Source organism: Topomyia yanbarensis, chromosome 2 (assembly GCF_030247195.1).
Source record: "Topomyia yanbarensis strain Yona2022 chromosome 2, ASM3024719v1, whole genome shotgun sequence".
NCBI lineage: Eukaryota > Metazoa > Arthropoda > Insecta > Diptera > Culicidae > Topomyia > Topomyia yanbarensis.
Window position 1 is genome coordinate 276,785,203 of NC_080671.1, and position 16,587 is coordinate 276,801,789.

At 35.5% G+C, this 16,587-nt stretch overlaps 1 protein-coding gene and 1 long non-coding RNA gene across 5 annotated transcripts in view; one reads left to right on the top strand and one right to left on the bottom strand.

The window, feature by feature from the left end:
- The window catches only part of LOC131683179 (uncharacterized), a 933,050-nt gene that overhangs the window by 463,525 nt on the left and 452,938 nt on the right, over positions 1-16,587 (top strand). The gene's annotated exons all lie outside the window — the stretch shown is intronic.
- LOC131683186 (uncharacterized) lies at positions 3,943-5,888 on the bottom strand. The gene is made up of 3 exons (XR_009304413.1): positions 5,329-5,888; positions 5,199-5,266; positions 3,943-5,123 (listed from the first exon to the last, which is right to left on the bottom strand). It is a non-coding gene; the product is annotated as an uncharacterized LOC131683186 (long non-coding RNA).

Sequence of the window (16,587 nt, forward strand, 5' to 3'; positions counted from 1 at the left end):
AAAGTCTCAACAAATTCGCTAAAGACACGAACTCTCTTACTATTTTCTGAAAAAATTAATTCTGTATAATTTTAAAACTTCAAAAATTACGGTTTCGGAATTATGCCGTATGGACAGTAGATCGATTTTCACCAAACCGAATTTCTGGCTACGCCGCTGACTTCAAGTAAGTAGAAACAAAGTCGTTCTACACTCGTTCACATGAAACTTCTTCGAATGCTGAATATCTATTATAATACATTGAAACCCCGATTTTATCAGCCAAATATGAACATATTTTTGATGGGCTCTAGCAGACGAACAAGACTGAATTCGAGTAAATCCATTCTTGAGCATGTTTTCCTTATCATGAAGATGGAAATATGCAAAAATAAAAAGTTCATCATAACCAGAAATAGTTATCAGACTACATCAAGGGACGGGAAGAATATTTTAACAGCTTCAGTTTATTATAAAGAAAAAAAATTCCCGATTTAGTCAATGTCCCCATTTTGTCAGCCTAAAATACACCATGAGATTGATAAATATGGGTCTTTATTGTATGTATTATTCACTGTGTTTCACATTAATAGGTACATTTCATTGTTGGGGATTTTTTTATTGCATCGAACTACAACAATTTTAGGTAGCTTTCAAGGGGTTATTTTATAGACTTCTTCCAAAATTTGGCGAACCTATTCCAATTCGTATACCAATTAATTGGTATACTTAAGGGTTTATATGTTGCAGATAGAGAAAATACTGAAATTTTCAGCTTTTTTCCTACACAATATTACGAAAGCTTATTAAACAACCTTTCCTAATAAGTTTGTGAAAATTATAAACTATTTGAAATTTTTTAATAGTTTGATTTTTTATTTAACCGTTATTTTTTAATAAATAGTGACCATCGCTTCACAACGTAGTCTAGTTTTCATGGCTTGCGGTGAGCACGATCTCTCGAATTGCTGAACTGAAAATTATGGAATAGAAATTAATTTTTAGTATTCTTTACAGATTTAACTGAATGGCTCTGAATTAGACCCGCTGGTGCCCTAAGAAGATTTCGCTAGATTTTCAGAGCACTGTGCACCCAGTGCATTAACGCAAGTGACGGAAGGTTATCGAAAAGATTCGTGAAAATGAAAATTCCAGTAATGATGATGATTTTCCCAAACGGTTCGTTTTCGAGAGGTTTTTATTTGTTCTTTGGCATTAGGATTAGCGATAATAATTCAAATCAAGGATACTACTGGGAAGTCACCTTTAGAAAAAGTCGATGTCGAAGTAAAATTTGGAACTATGCACGCATGCACTTCAGAGATAGCGACATATCAGGAGCTGTGATTTCATTTCAACGCTTTTTTGTAAAAAGGGCGATACTTACAAATGTAAACATAAGGCTTTTTTCATACATGCGAATGAGGTCTTTGAAACGCAACAAATTAATCTAAAAATTTGGATTCTACGATATTGCTTTCTTAAACTACAACAAAAAATACAACGGGCGAAACAGTATTTTTGTTTGTTTATTTAAAGTTTCGCCCTCCACGCTCCATGCAAACAAACAGGGCGATACTATTTTTGCTAGCAGTTTAGAGGTGAAACTGTTATTTCCGTATTTTTTTAGGATTATCAAGTTGATACCAGCTGTTAATAGTAACAATGATCGCTATTTTGAAAAAACACGGACGAAATCGGTGGTGCAGAACGGTAGTTATTGTAAAAAAACTGTAAATTTAATAATTTCAAATACTTAATGAAGTTTTGGGTTTCGATCACTGAATCATGCAATCTAGGATGTAAAAAACACAATAGCTCTTAATTAGGAAATAAAACCAAGTCTGGAAATATTCACTGTTGATTTTCTTTGAATGGTATCACTGCTAGTATTGCCCTTTTCAAGAAAAAGCGTTGATTTCTTAGTTCTCAGTCGCGTTGGAAATTTGAGTATAAAGTATAAACTTCAAATCGATTAAAAAAATCGATTTTTTTGGCTCAGTACAATATAAAACCCCTTTAGAAAATTCAGTTTTCTCACCACAATTTAGATATTTTTATTAACAGAGCATTAGCAATAATTCGTTTGCATGTCTATTTTATGGGCCATTTTTTCGCTTTCCCATTGATTTGGTTTGAGATTTCTAGCACTGATGTTGTCCTATACTGATTTGAGCGATTCTCTGAGTCCTGCCACTATCCCAGTATGTGTTATCAAAAACATCGCGAAGCATCAGGTTCTAAATGTTCTCAAACGATATAATATCCGAAGATAGTGATAAGAGTTATAAGAAATGTCTCATCACACTGTTAGGTGGATTAAAAGCGTTTTTTAATGATAAATCAATGAATGTTGTGTTATTTAATTGTAACATGAAGAAAATGGAGTTCAATGTCAATCTTGGAATGCTAAAATCACGAGCAGTAGCGCGTAATGATATTCCCATTTGCATCGGAGCAATTTTTTGACGAATACTATAATCATCACGTTCTTGTGTCTTTCGTTTGTAATTATGAACCATTTTGCATAAAAATAATAAAAAATGACAATAAAAATATATTTCAATTTGATAAATAAAAATTTCTCAGCAAAAAAGCGGTCGGATTTACCCCAATATTTAGAGGTCGGATTTGCCCCACCGCGTCATTTTTCATTACGATGCAATTAAAAAAATATGAAAAAGGTTGAACTAAATTCATCTATGCACTTTGTTGGACTTAAATCAAAGAATTTAAATCCACTTTCATTTATTATGTAATCACTTTAGCAATTAGAAATATCCTGTAGTCAATAATGCACAAGAGTCTAATCAAAAGTTGTAAAAACACACTTTTTGACGTATGAGCATCTCAACGTAGACTAATAAAATGCTCTCATACCACCATTATGATTATTTTCGATGCTCTACACGACAACATTGATATTAGTTCACGTAGTGCTTCTGATTTTCGGTAACAGGGGGGGGGGGTCGTGTTTACCCTACGGTCGGATTTACCCCACCTCCAATGAAATCTCCAATTAAAAAAATGTGTTTATGTTTAACTCCGTACTCTTCAAAGTGTTTTAGTAGGAGCTCCGAGCAATCTATTCCAGGTGGATTGTAGTAAACACCTAATGAAAGATAATCATTACCGTATAGAACTTCAACTAAAATATACTCAATTTTTTGTTGGAAACTATTTTCTTCCAGAGCAGATTTAGAAATTATTCGACATTTCAGATTTTTTGTAAAATAAATGCAAATACCACCACCATGGCGGTTACAATCATTTCTGATCACCTCATAGCCATCGATGGCGATCAGGCTTGTCATTTGCTCACACAATGTGCCACAACCCAGTTAAACTCATTCCGGAACCGGTTCGGATTTCTGAATGGAGTCATTATGGATTCCAAATCAAATGCAACAACCGATTCCGACTCAGAATCGGTTGTTGCATTTGATTTGGAATCCATACTGACTTCATTCAGGATTCCGAATCCAATTCCGAATGGTTTGACCGGGAAAGAGCGAACTACACTGATTAAAAATAGAGCATCACAAAAACACTGCGATGTGCAGAACGACCGCACAAAGAGAAACTTGAAAACGAAAAAGAGAAAAATCTGTGCACCAAGAGTTGCACAATTTCGTTCAAAGAGTTACCTTGAAGAGCCATTTTTTGTGCCTCCCCTCACTGGTATGCAGGTAGGAAGACGTATCAAACTACAATTTAGATAAAGTTAGATAGGAAGAATGTTTTTAAAATGTTTTTTGGTTGCTTTTTCTGCTTCTGTGCGCGTGGGACTAAGATTCACACTAAAGAGCCTCTTTATTTCTACTCTTTGAGGTGTGCAGCCAAGGAATACTCGTATGGGAGCAGCACACACCGGAGTGAAGAGGTTTATTGTGAAAGAGAAGAGAGGTGGTTCGTTTGAAAAGTACAAAAAGCGTTTTTTATTCATCTCTTTATTTGCTCTGAGGTGCATTACATTCCTGATGGCGATCATAGAATTTGTAATCGTGCTATTCATCCATGTTTCTGTCATACATATAATGTCGGCTTTACTATTCGCAAATGTCATTTTTAACTCATCGAACTTAGTGAAACTACGTGCACAAAGACTTTGTACATTGATGTGACAAATATTTAGTGTTTCTTCGGAGAATGCAGCATTTATTACTGCTTTTGAAATAATACTGTTTGTGGAGACACTGTCTATTGGTAAACTAGCCATTTCCAATTATTGGAACAAGCATTGAACGACCCCCTTCATTACAGCTCAAAACAACGATTGTGCATACAGTAATTGAGAATTTAAATTTCATCGACGACTGACCGGTGGCGACTGAGTTAGGAAATGGGGCAAACAGTGATAATAAATATCTCAAGCCTTGAGCGCAGTCCACTGGACCTAAAAATAGATAACGAGAGAGATTTGGCCCGATCGGTGAGAGGAGACGATCTACTTGTAGCAGACATTGGGGGTCGATGGGTCAATTAGGAGGAGGGGGTCGATGGGTCAATTAGGAGGTATTGGAGGCTGCAGCGGTGATCACAAAAGCTGTTGGGAACATGTGATGGCATCATCACAGTTCCTCGATGGCGGAGTGGCTAACGCACCCAACTAGAGACTGGGAGATCGCAGGTTCGATTTCTGCTTGAGGACATATCTTTTCTAAGCGTTTCCAATGAAAAGGTGAATTTTCACTGTTTCTTCATTCTCACTGTTCCGGTCATTCTTTTCTTCTTTGTTTTCCAGTGGACACGTTCATAAAAAATAAAACACTCTACTCATGACCTAGGGTTTTCGTGGCGATGTTGGGCGGGAGACGGTGATTCCTTCTACTGCTGCTGCTGATGATGCGACGGGCGATCACTCCAGATCGCGCTTAACGGACGACGATAGTCTCCACCACCCATTCGTGGACTGCCGGCGGGGTACTGCCGCACAATCTTCCGGTCGTCACCGGAAAATGTGCTGGGTGTGCTGGTACAGCGTTTCGGTAGTCGAATGGTCCTGCCAAGGCGCAGTTTGACGGATGCTGCCTTCTTCCGGCCACGTGTACCACCGGGACCAACCTTGAGACGAACTGTGTGGTAAAGAGTGGTTACCAACGAGGAGATGTGATGCTTTTGGACGTTCGACGGCTGCCATGAACCTGTGAAATAGATTGCCGTTGCACGGGAACAAATAAGCACAAGCACATTGTTGGTAACCAAAACTACGGATTTACCTTAATATCTTCTTCGGAGTGCACGCAAAAATCGCCAAGCTAATTGGGTTGCACTATCAATTGCTATTCTGTTAGGGAAGGGAAACTGATTATTGAACTTGGTGAAACTTTTAAGGCCGAATTTAATTACCACGCTGAACACATCACGGCGCGAACAAACGACGAACCACTCTTGCCTCTTCCACTGATTAGTTCAATGTGGTTTATTGGGCTTTGAAAATCCTCAGATTAACCGCGGATTGAAGATCTTCGTTAGCAGATCTGACGTATTTTCCACGAAGTGGACAATAGCGACATTCTCGAATTCGCATTAACAGTCCCGAGTTTCCTCAGCTGCATAACAGCATCTCATTTCTACGGGTGGCTTCAATTGGACCAGCCTGTCGCTTGCCACTCATCAGAGTGAAACAGACTCTTCACCGAAGGGTGCAAGAGTTCGTGAACTCTTGATAAGGTCGGTAGGCTTTTTCGGTAGCCAAATTACACTCCCATCGGTAGCGACACTAGGCGAAGCAAACTACAAATTGGCGCGTGCGAAGAACGGTTGTAACTCAAGTGGATTATAGCAAGTCTATTTTAAAGAAGCCTCTCTCGCGCTACTGTACTGGTTCAATTTCATGAACGTTAGAAATATACACAATGAACAATTAAATATTAATATTATTAATAATATTAAACGAAGCTAAATTAAATTATAATTACAGAACTATATACATTTATATATTTACAATAATGTACTCGTTACAATTTACGTTTATCTATCGTGCTCGATGCGCGATCTGAAGCCATCGAGATGCATGTTGTGTAGTGATCGTTTATTAGTCTGTTGTGCTCGATTCACGTGTGCAGACGAATTTTCCGCGATATCTTCTGCGATTCACGTCTGTAGATTTCGGTCTTCGCGAGCAGGTAGTGCTGCTTATTGAGGTCTCGTATTCATTAGGACGTCATTCTGTGAACTGATCATCCCCTTGGGCAGCAGGATCCGATACAGTTGGATAAATTCTTCGTACGTGAGGCGCATCCCACCCGACGAGTTCGTACCGTTTCTAGCATTCCTGGAAATTGTGAAAAAAAGGAAATCGGTTATAAATTCTCGCCTTGAGCGTTTTGCCAATAAACCGCTAAAATGTTTGTTCAACTGATTATGTATTTCTTTGAATAATGTATTCAGTAAACTATTTTCAATATGTTTCTTCCTCACGCCACGGAGATACTCTGAAATAAAAGAAGAGTATAAATTTAAAAAAAAAAATTTTTTTTTCTTATAAACACGCTCATAATGAAGGCTTGCACAACACGATGATCGCCATTTTATTTTTTTATAGATTACCCTTACTTGTTCACATTTGTGACAGCTATGAAAATCATAAGGCGCTGCAATGAAAATTATATTTACTTTATTGATAAATCATATTGTTCTATCATGAAAACCATAAAAATCGTATGAAAAACATGAGCGACTTATGAAATCGAGTTTTTGTATTTTTTATGGTTTCCTAAGGCAAATTTAATGGATTTCGGTAGTCAATTTGCCTGAGTGTAGAGTGGTCGTTAAAAGCAAGTTGAGCATTTTTTCTGTTTCAAAATGGCTTTTGTCATGATGATTATGGTGTCGAAAACATCAGATTTATATGATGCGTAGAGCCACTGGATGTTGATTCAGATGTGATCAAGTGCTAGTTTCAAGCACCGAATAAAAAGGTGTGTGTAAAATTTGAAATGAAAACTACAAGGGACAGCCCTATGGGGTTGTACGAATTGCAGACGTAGGACTGCAATACGTGAAATATTTAATTTCTTATTACATTTGGATTAATAATTAATCAAACATTTCTTTCTACAGTTCACTTCATGAATCAAACCGTCTTGCTCATCAGGTCATTTTATTTAAAATGAGCGATCGAATCCGATTAAAGAAAGCAGACAGAAAACTGCGATGGAAAACCGAACTAGTATTTGGAACTGGTTTAAAATTTGAAAAAGTTTTCTATTGTGTGCGGTAAACAACCAAACCGATGCTTAAAAATCATGTTTTAGACAATACAGTCACAGTTCTTGTATAGGACAAGCTTTATAGTTTTATTTTGCCGTTATTGTAATTTTTCTAAAAAAATTGAAAATTTACCATAAGATGGCTGAATTATAAGCGTTTAAAATTGGACCACTTTTCGTTACATACCATTTTTGTTGAATTTGCAACGTGCACCCCCATATCGAAAACAAAGACGTAGTCCTACGTCAAAAACCACAACGTAAGTGCATTGCTTGTCGCGTTGTAGATGGAATTTTTTTGGAAGTGGTATGAAGAAAACTGTGTTCGTTAATCGGAAGTTTGATCACAGATGGAAAGAAGCAGATAAAGTTAACTGTGTGGGTGAAATGATTTGTGGCATACATTTTTCAAAGGTAAGAGTCTTAGTATTTCAATATAAGAATACATCCGTTACATGAAAAATACGGAAGTTAGGGCTTTTAACATTTCTGATGTAGTCAAACATTATTGCAGTTGTTCAATTACTCTGTACCGGTTGAGATTGGATGGATTCTTGATTTGATGTTAGGTGTGAAACGATTTTTTCCGTCAAATATGGCGTTGTTCTTATTGGTGAAATTCAATATGTTTTTATATCACTGTATTGGGATATATTAGCTAGTTTACAGAGTACCGGTTTTTCAACATAAATTTTAATCCTTAAACCGTTATGTGGCCAATAAAAAAAACACCTTTAACAGACCAACGAGGGTAACCGGGTACCCACAAATTGAAATGCGCATAACTATGGCTTCCTTTAACCTATTTGGACAATTTTAGATGTTTTGGATTCAGGAACTCGTCCACTTTTTGATTCTGTGAAATTGAACTGGATGAATGGATCTGGTTCTTGGTAATCCGAATGTTTCAGAATAATGTTCCAGTATTAGGGCATGATTTGTAAATTTTAATAATGTCCTAGCAATACGAGTATCAAATCTATTCAAATTGTCTCGGAAGTCTGTTATTTATTGTTTGGGGACCCTATGGCAATTTAAAAATGAAAAAATGTAATTGGAATGGAATGGTTACTCACGGCCTCTCTGGAACTTGCTCCGGAATATCCTTTCCGGGGTCAAATCACCAAATGGTTCCAAAACCACCAGATACAGCCTATTGATGCAATTCCAAGAATTTTGATACCCATATTGCTAGTATTCCAATGAAATTCACAAATAATATAACAGCACTAGAACATGCTTCCGAAAATCCGGATTCCCGGAAACCGAACGAAGGAACCCTATTCATTTTACCAAGTCTAAAAGTGGATGAGTTCCTGAATCCAAAACACCTAAAAGTATCAAAATCGGTTATAAATTACCTTAGTTATTGGCATTTCACTTTTGCGGGTACCAACGTCGGCCTGTCAATAAAAAAATTCAGGAGCCCCTCTTCACTCCCCTCTTACTTTATTAACAATATTAAACATGGTAATTTCCTTAATTGAAACCTAAAAAGGTACCCGGATACCGCGTCGGACACATAACGGTTAAGAATGAAAGGTGATTTTACTTCGCAAATGCGCAAATGGTCCATTTTTTCAATTAAAATAAAAGTTAATTTTAATTGCTGCGGAAAAACGTGTTTGATTGTATAATGATGAAATACAGTTACATTTCGTTGGAGTTTAGGGCTAAATTAATGTTTAGAGGTATGGTAGTATTTTACCTTGTTTCGACATTATTTGTTTTAAAATGTATGGCATTTTATTATTAAAAATTGCAAAAGTTGATTTTTCCTAAACGTTACATTCTGAGGAGTCCGTCAAAATTGAATTTCATTTTGATGTGATTACCATTTTATTATATATGGTTATACAAAATACATGTATCATTTTTCAACCCAATTTATTTATATATATATATATATATATATATATATATATATATATATATATATATATATATATATATATATATATATATATATATATATATATATATATATATATATATATATATATATATATATATATATATATATATATATATATATATATATATATATATATATATATATATATATATATATATATATATATATATATATATATATATATATATATATATATATATATATATATATATATATATATATATATATATTAGAGATGGTCGGGTTCGGATCGGGTTCCGGGTGTTCAAATTTGAAATTCTCGGGTTCGGGTCGGGTCCGGGTTTTTGAAATTTTGAACTTTCGGTTTCGAGTCGGGCTTTTCAAATTACAAATTTTCGGGGTCGGGTCGGGTTCGGGTTTTGAACGAAACAACCCAACCATTTCACGACAGTCTTTTTTGTAGTAATGAATTATACTTCGTGATACGAATGGATGACACATATAACCGTACCAAATCGCTCGAATTCGTCGTATTTTCTGGTGCTCAAATATTGTATTTTTTCATTCTTGCATAAAATTCCGTCTCTTCAGACTCGCAAACTACCTGAATTATTTAATTTTTTAAACGAACATTCATGAGAGAGCATTCAACAATACGTGTTTCGCATCTAAAATCTCTTTGCGATTTATTTTTCATGATAATTAGTAATAAACAAAGTCAACAGGAATTTATCGAAATATATCGGTTCATCTTTCTATAATGGAATATAAATTTCGACAGGTACTTTAAAACCGATACTTAGGCCGCGGCGACTTTTTCTCTACGTAAGCGGTTTTGTGGGGTACAATCGTACCCCAAAATTAAAAACCGCTCTAATATTTCTAATTTTTATTAAATTTATAATTAACTTGGATAGTCTTATTCTAAAATCAATCGTAAAGTAACCTGTTTAAAAATATTCGCGTTTTGACTATTTAATTATGTAATATTTCATTTTGTATAGAGTAAGTCATTAAAATACGTCAAAATTCCCTTTTTTCTTCATATTGCGATAACTCCGGTAGTTTCAAATCGATTTTGACCATTTATACGATCTTGTAAAGACTTTTAAATTTCCTTTTGAACGATTTTTTTCAAAAACCGCTCAAAAAGCGTATTTATTCCGATGCTTTTTTGAAAACCAAACGCCAATACAAACGTTAAAAATACAGCAATATGCAGTAACGGAGATGAAACAGGAAGGCGTCGAAGGAACAGGTAGAGCCGGTGCATTATACGTGTATATAAGTAAGTATGTTCCAGAGCCTGGGCTGCAGAAGATAAAATCGAATGATGCGTTTTGCATACTATATACAAATCATATTCATGAATATGTTTTGCCTCTTTAATCCGCAAAAGCAAAAATTACGATACCAATCCAAGCGCATTTTCTAGTTACTTTGGTATAGTGCTTTGTTATATCAAATAACCAGGCATTGTAATTCTCTCTCACTCACGCGAAAAGAAGCTTATCCGATATCCAACTTTTCCGAGATAAGATGAGTCGCAAAATTCTCCGTCTCCACAAATAGCATGAGAATGATTTTCCGGATAAAATTTATTTGACTTTTTCCTTCTCACCGGAGAAGGTGATAAAATTTTAATTTTGTGGAAATCAATAAAAACTTAAAAAATAACTTAATTACAAAGAAAAGCAGCAAAGAAAAATGATAGACTTGTTTTTTTCGTGTTTTGTAATAACGGCAGGAAAGCAGCGAGCGAAGAAAAGATACCGTGAAAAACTCATTCACTCATTCTCCGGCTGTTTGATTTATCTGGAGAAATAACACGTATTTATCCGGAGAAGTTGTGTGAGTGCCAATAACTTTTCGTGTGAAAATGTGAGTTTTTATTGTCGCAGTAGCAAACTATGCGGGCGCATTTACTCATATGAGCGATAAATGCAATGTCTGGAAATAACAGATACTATTATTCGGCAGAGTTGGAACTTATACAATTTTACACAAGTTTCTCGCTTTCTATGTATCGATATTTTGCTTTGAAAAAAAGATAAAATATTTTTTTTAAATTATGTACACACGACAAAACACTAACGCAAACGGGTTTGGGTGGTACATTTGTACCCCAAACAAACTTTAAGCGAGCACTGTTAAGTTGGTCAAATGAAACAAATAGGTTGTACCTGCTTTAACGGAAGTTTAATCAAATTGGTTTATGATAGATTGCTTGCAATTTAAATAAACTATAACGGTAAATTAAGGATTTGGTGGTACTTTTGTGTCATTATGGAGGCTCAAATTTAAAAAGGGCACATTATTTTTTTAAAAGCGGATAATTTAGGCCAAATTTATTTTCTAGAGACTGTCTTTGTTCCATCAGACCTAAACCTAGCTTCACTTCCGCCAGGTTCCGTTGTTCATGACACTCATATGGTTATGGTATAGTAGCACCACTATCAAATCAGTGGTACATATATGAAACAAGCACTTTCTGTCAGATTGTTCCCGAGCTGAGCTGTTTGCATGATCCGGATTTCTTCATGAAAATACATGAATTTCCACGAACTTAAGGAATTGGAGTCGTTCCGAGAGCTCCATTGGAGAAGTCGAAGCATCTCTACCGGCGCGCTTACCTTACCTATAATCTGAAGCATAAAATAACTTAGATACCCCATCATAGATCGTCCTAACGCTAATGATGGGACATCAAGTACACGTCAAAAAATCTTGATTGATACCCTTCGAAACAGGTTTGACCCTACCAACCAGTAACGTGGGTGACGTCATGTAAACTGTCGAATACGAATTGCCAATTGCCATAGCTTAATTTAATACATGTAATAAATTATACGAAACTGCCTTGCAGGAATGGTTTCTGATAAAAAAATAGAAATTTTGGTTAAGGACGACGGACAAGGTTGTTGGAAACTGTGAACAAGCTTTCTGTTTCCCCATGAGTTAGCCGCCGATTTAACTTAATTTCCGGTTAAGATATCGACGATTTATAAGTTTCTCAGAACATTACAAATTCGACGTTCAATAATAGTAAATATAAATGCGGATTCTACTCGGCAGTGATTTGTTTTGCCATATCCAGATATAACTCAATGCATATGTTGCTACTTCAGATTCGAGTGATTCTACTTGATGAGCCTAGGGTCCAGATCGGGTGCCTAGAATTAAAAATCTTCGAGATCTTTGGTTGATTCTCCGTAGCAAGTTGGATTCGGATCGGGCTTCTCAAATTTTAAACTTTCGGGTTTTCAAATTTTAAAATTCTCGGGCCGGGTCGGGTTCGGGTTTTACAAAATTTTCATGCTCTCGGGTTCGGGTTTGAAAAAATTGAAACCCGACCATCTCTAATATATATATATATATATATATATATATATATATATATATATATATATATATATATATATATATATATATATATATATATATATATATATATATATATATATATATATATATATATATATATATATATATATATATATATATATATATATATATATATATATATATATATATATATATATATTGAGCACAAAATATGGCGAATAAGATGTTTTTTAAAATTTAATCAAATTGTTTTTAAAATGGGTTAGAAGAAAATTTTCGTTTTCAAAAACTCTGAAAAACATCTGAAGGATAGGTTAGAAAAAAATGAAAACTGAAAAAGTTATATTAAAAATTTGGTTTTTCATTAATTGACCTAGAATCACAAATCAGAAAATTAACTTTTAAATGGTTCGCGATAGAGTTTCGCTGTCTTCCAGAAAATTGGAGAAAATAAAATTTTGAAACACTTTGTCGTAAACACTGGAGCTCTATGTCGTGTACTTTTCATTTTGAAAGAAATTTACCAAAACAAATCAGGGTGTTTCTTAAAAAAATGGTTTTTTATACAACTTTTGCAGCCACGGAAGTTCACCACCGCGGTGATTGTGTGATTGGATGTTTAAAGCTAAAGGGTTGAAATGTACAGAGGATCCAAGCTGTCTAAAGTATTGTGAAATACCTGAGGAAAAAGTGGTACGCAATGATTCAAAGGACGAGTAATTGAATGAATCAAGCGAGTCTTCGAATTAAGTACGGACAACTCACAAACAAAAGAAAATGGTGTAAAAAAGCACAATCAACAAAGCCTGGTTGGGAAAAGGCAGGACGAATAGTGTGGGGTGTTTTCAACAGTTCGGCATTGTAGTGTTGTAGCAAACCTCACATATATCTTGGAATCATTATAAACTAATTGGCTACGCTGTATCGATACATAGCTTCATGCGTGAGCTACTCGCTAGACTAAATAAAGTTAGCTCTTTACATACCAGCAACCTGAACAGGCGCGTTACTTGTACTAGTCCCAAACCCTTCAACACAACATTGGCGACGAGTCGAGAATATATACTTAAATACTTTTTTTTTCGTTTCAGTAAAGTGAAAATAGACGAAGTAAGCGAGTATATCAAATTTATAAATGGCAAAAAGTCGTTTCTGTGGTGTTTAATTTTTAACAAAAGGGATGTTGATTCGTAGTGCAACGCATAAAGCTTCCAAGAAGTATTAGCGGTTTTATCTATGAAAATGTGGAAGCAATTAATTGGAGTACAGAGAAGGTTTATTTGTCCTACACTCACGCAAAAATACAAGCGATATTCATTGTTTTGCCTTATATTTTTGCCACAAGGAATCGGTAAGCATTTCATTTGATTGCCTTATGAATTTTGAATCGAACCAACCTCATACATTTTTCATAAAGTTGCCTTATGAAAATTGACGATGAACTTAAAGAATTTCGATTCGTCAGCTATATGAAATTCGTTACTCATTCCTATGAAACTCATCATGCTTCTTCAAGCTTTTTATTTGACATTTTTTATAAATTTCATTCATTTTTTTTACTTTTTAACGACATTCAATTAGTTAGAGATTACTGTATAGGGAAATTTATGATAATTTAGAGCCATTGTACTCAAGTGAGAGCAAGGATGTTAAATATACAGATCGGAAAACTTGAAGTGGCAGGTTACCGCCGCTGATATTCTTTTCGAGCAACAACTCACGCCTTAACGCCGACGAAACTCCGTAACTTGGCTCATCTACCAGACCCATGTTCTCGTAACAGTTATCGTAGTCGTCGATGAAATCCGCACTGCTTAGACTGGTATCGCTGAACAGAGTCTGATTCTTGTTTACTATATCAACGTTCCGACCATGGACGCTAGTTGCTTTTTACTGACACTGTTTACCCTGAGCTGGATAATCTCAGGTGCGTCGCACGAGTTCTCCAGAAGGCGTTTGGATGCAGCGAGGCTCTAACTACTAAAAGGGAAACTAAAATAAGCTGGTACCAGTGATGCCACATTTTATATTATTTACCGGGAAAAAAAATCGCACTACTTTTTCAGAAAATTTGTACCGAAATTTACAGCAATAAGAAAGTTTATGCAAACGTTTTGCTAGTTAAATAATGTTTGGTTAATTTGGGCGTTTTATACATCAACCTTTCCAATCTTGCTTTATTTTTCCGTCAATAATAAATAAAGAACATGAGCTCTAAGTGCAAAAACAATTTGTTCTATTGTTAAGGTTTCAATCATAAGTTCATTCGCCAGCAAATAATTTGTTTGGAATAGTCAAATAACAAAATATATTTGAATTACACACCAAAGAAACACAATTTCCGTAAATTTATATATCCTATATACAATTTCTCAATATTACTTAGTATTAGAAATGTCAAATAAAACTATTGTTTTACTATTTTATCTCCAAAAATATGTACCATGCTGTAGACATCATTTTAATCTGTACCTATACAATTCAAATAATCTGCAGCTTTATAGAAAAATCTGTACTTTTGGTAGCACTGCGCGGTACGCAAACAGTCAATCCCGCTTCTCATTCGTTCTTGGCATGATGGCGGGGGCATGCAGTTGGCTGAAATAAATTGCCATTCTCACAACACGTGGTCGGCACCCAGACATGCTATCTCTTTCGCTTCTTTTACCTGTTGTATAAGCTTCTTTCAAGAATGCGTGTACCGTCAGCGAAGTTTTGGCGTCAGTGTGCTCTTTGGCTCGCATCTGGTAGGATGGTAATGGTTGCTAATTGATGCGCGCAGTTGTATGATATTGCGAATCTTTTCTTAAATCCACATTGCGACTTTTCAGCCATGCGCCACCGGGCCGTGCGTTGAGTTACGCGCCCATCTAGTTTGTATCAGTGTGAGTGAGAAAACGTTTTGATGTTTGTTTTTATTTCGATCGCACTCGTGTGTATCCCATATAGCAAGAACTCGACGAAATGCTAGATTATCTCGAGATAGACAATAAATAGGGCATTCAATTCAAGTTTCGGGTTATTTTTGCTATTACCAGTTTCTCGGTGATGGTTTGGCCGATTATCATAAATGCCTCAAATTAAAGGTATATTTTCCTGCTACAAAATTTCGTACGGATTGGTTGTATGATTCCGGAAATATAAACGGTTAATCGTCCGGGCACATTAAATTCCCATATAAGAAGGAACTAAACAAATTCTAAGAAATCGAATTCAAATTTTGGATGACAAATATCAATAAAATGCATGAAACATCAAGATTTTAACCAAACCATTTTTGGTGTTTAGACCATTTGGGCATAAAGTATCCTTCCCATATATTATGCGAACATTATCCTGCTTTTCCTACCAGCCGATCAAGAAGACCAAACTCAAACCGCTGATTACTGGTTCAAGTTTTTGATCTGGTCTTTTTCTTTTACAAAATTTTAGAACTGGAATATTGATTTCTTTTCTTGTATATAGTTGTCATGTCATGTATAATGAAAATGTATTACACCCAGGTTTTTTACGCGAGGGATACGTACCACGTAAAAACATCGCGTTAATTCGAAAATCCTCGTAAAAAACCGCGTTAATTCGAAAGTCCGCGTAAAAAAACTCTCAGCACAAGACGCACGGATTTCGCAATTAATGCGGTTTTTGCAAAAATAAGTCCTTTTGAATGCAAAAGACTTAGACTTTTTCCTATAAAAATCCTAAGTCCTTTTAAATGCAAAGAACTTTGGCAGTTTTTTTGCGCGGATTTCGCAATTACCACGTTTTTTGCAAAAAATATGCCTAGTCCTTTCGAATGCAACAGACTTAGAAGATTTTCGGAAAGATGGAAGAGACGGGTCTGTACGCACCTCAACAATATGTGTATTTTCGGAATGGTCTTGGCGAGTAGTTGCCAGAAATTTATGTTTGGGTCATTTTGAAATCCAAGATGGCGACTTCCGGTTTAGCGAAATTCTCTACAACCCATGCAATATGGGTATTGTCGGAATAGTCTTGACGAGTAGGTGCCAGAAATGTATGTTTGACGGCATTTTGAAATCCAAGATGGCGACTTCCGGTTTGGTGATAGCGACTTCCGGTTTAGCGAAATTCTCTACAACCTATGCAATATGGGTATTGTCGGAATAGTCTTGACGAGTAGGTGCCAGAAATGTACGTTTGACGGCATTTTGA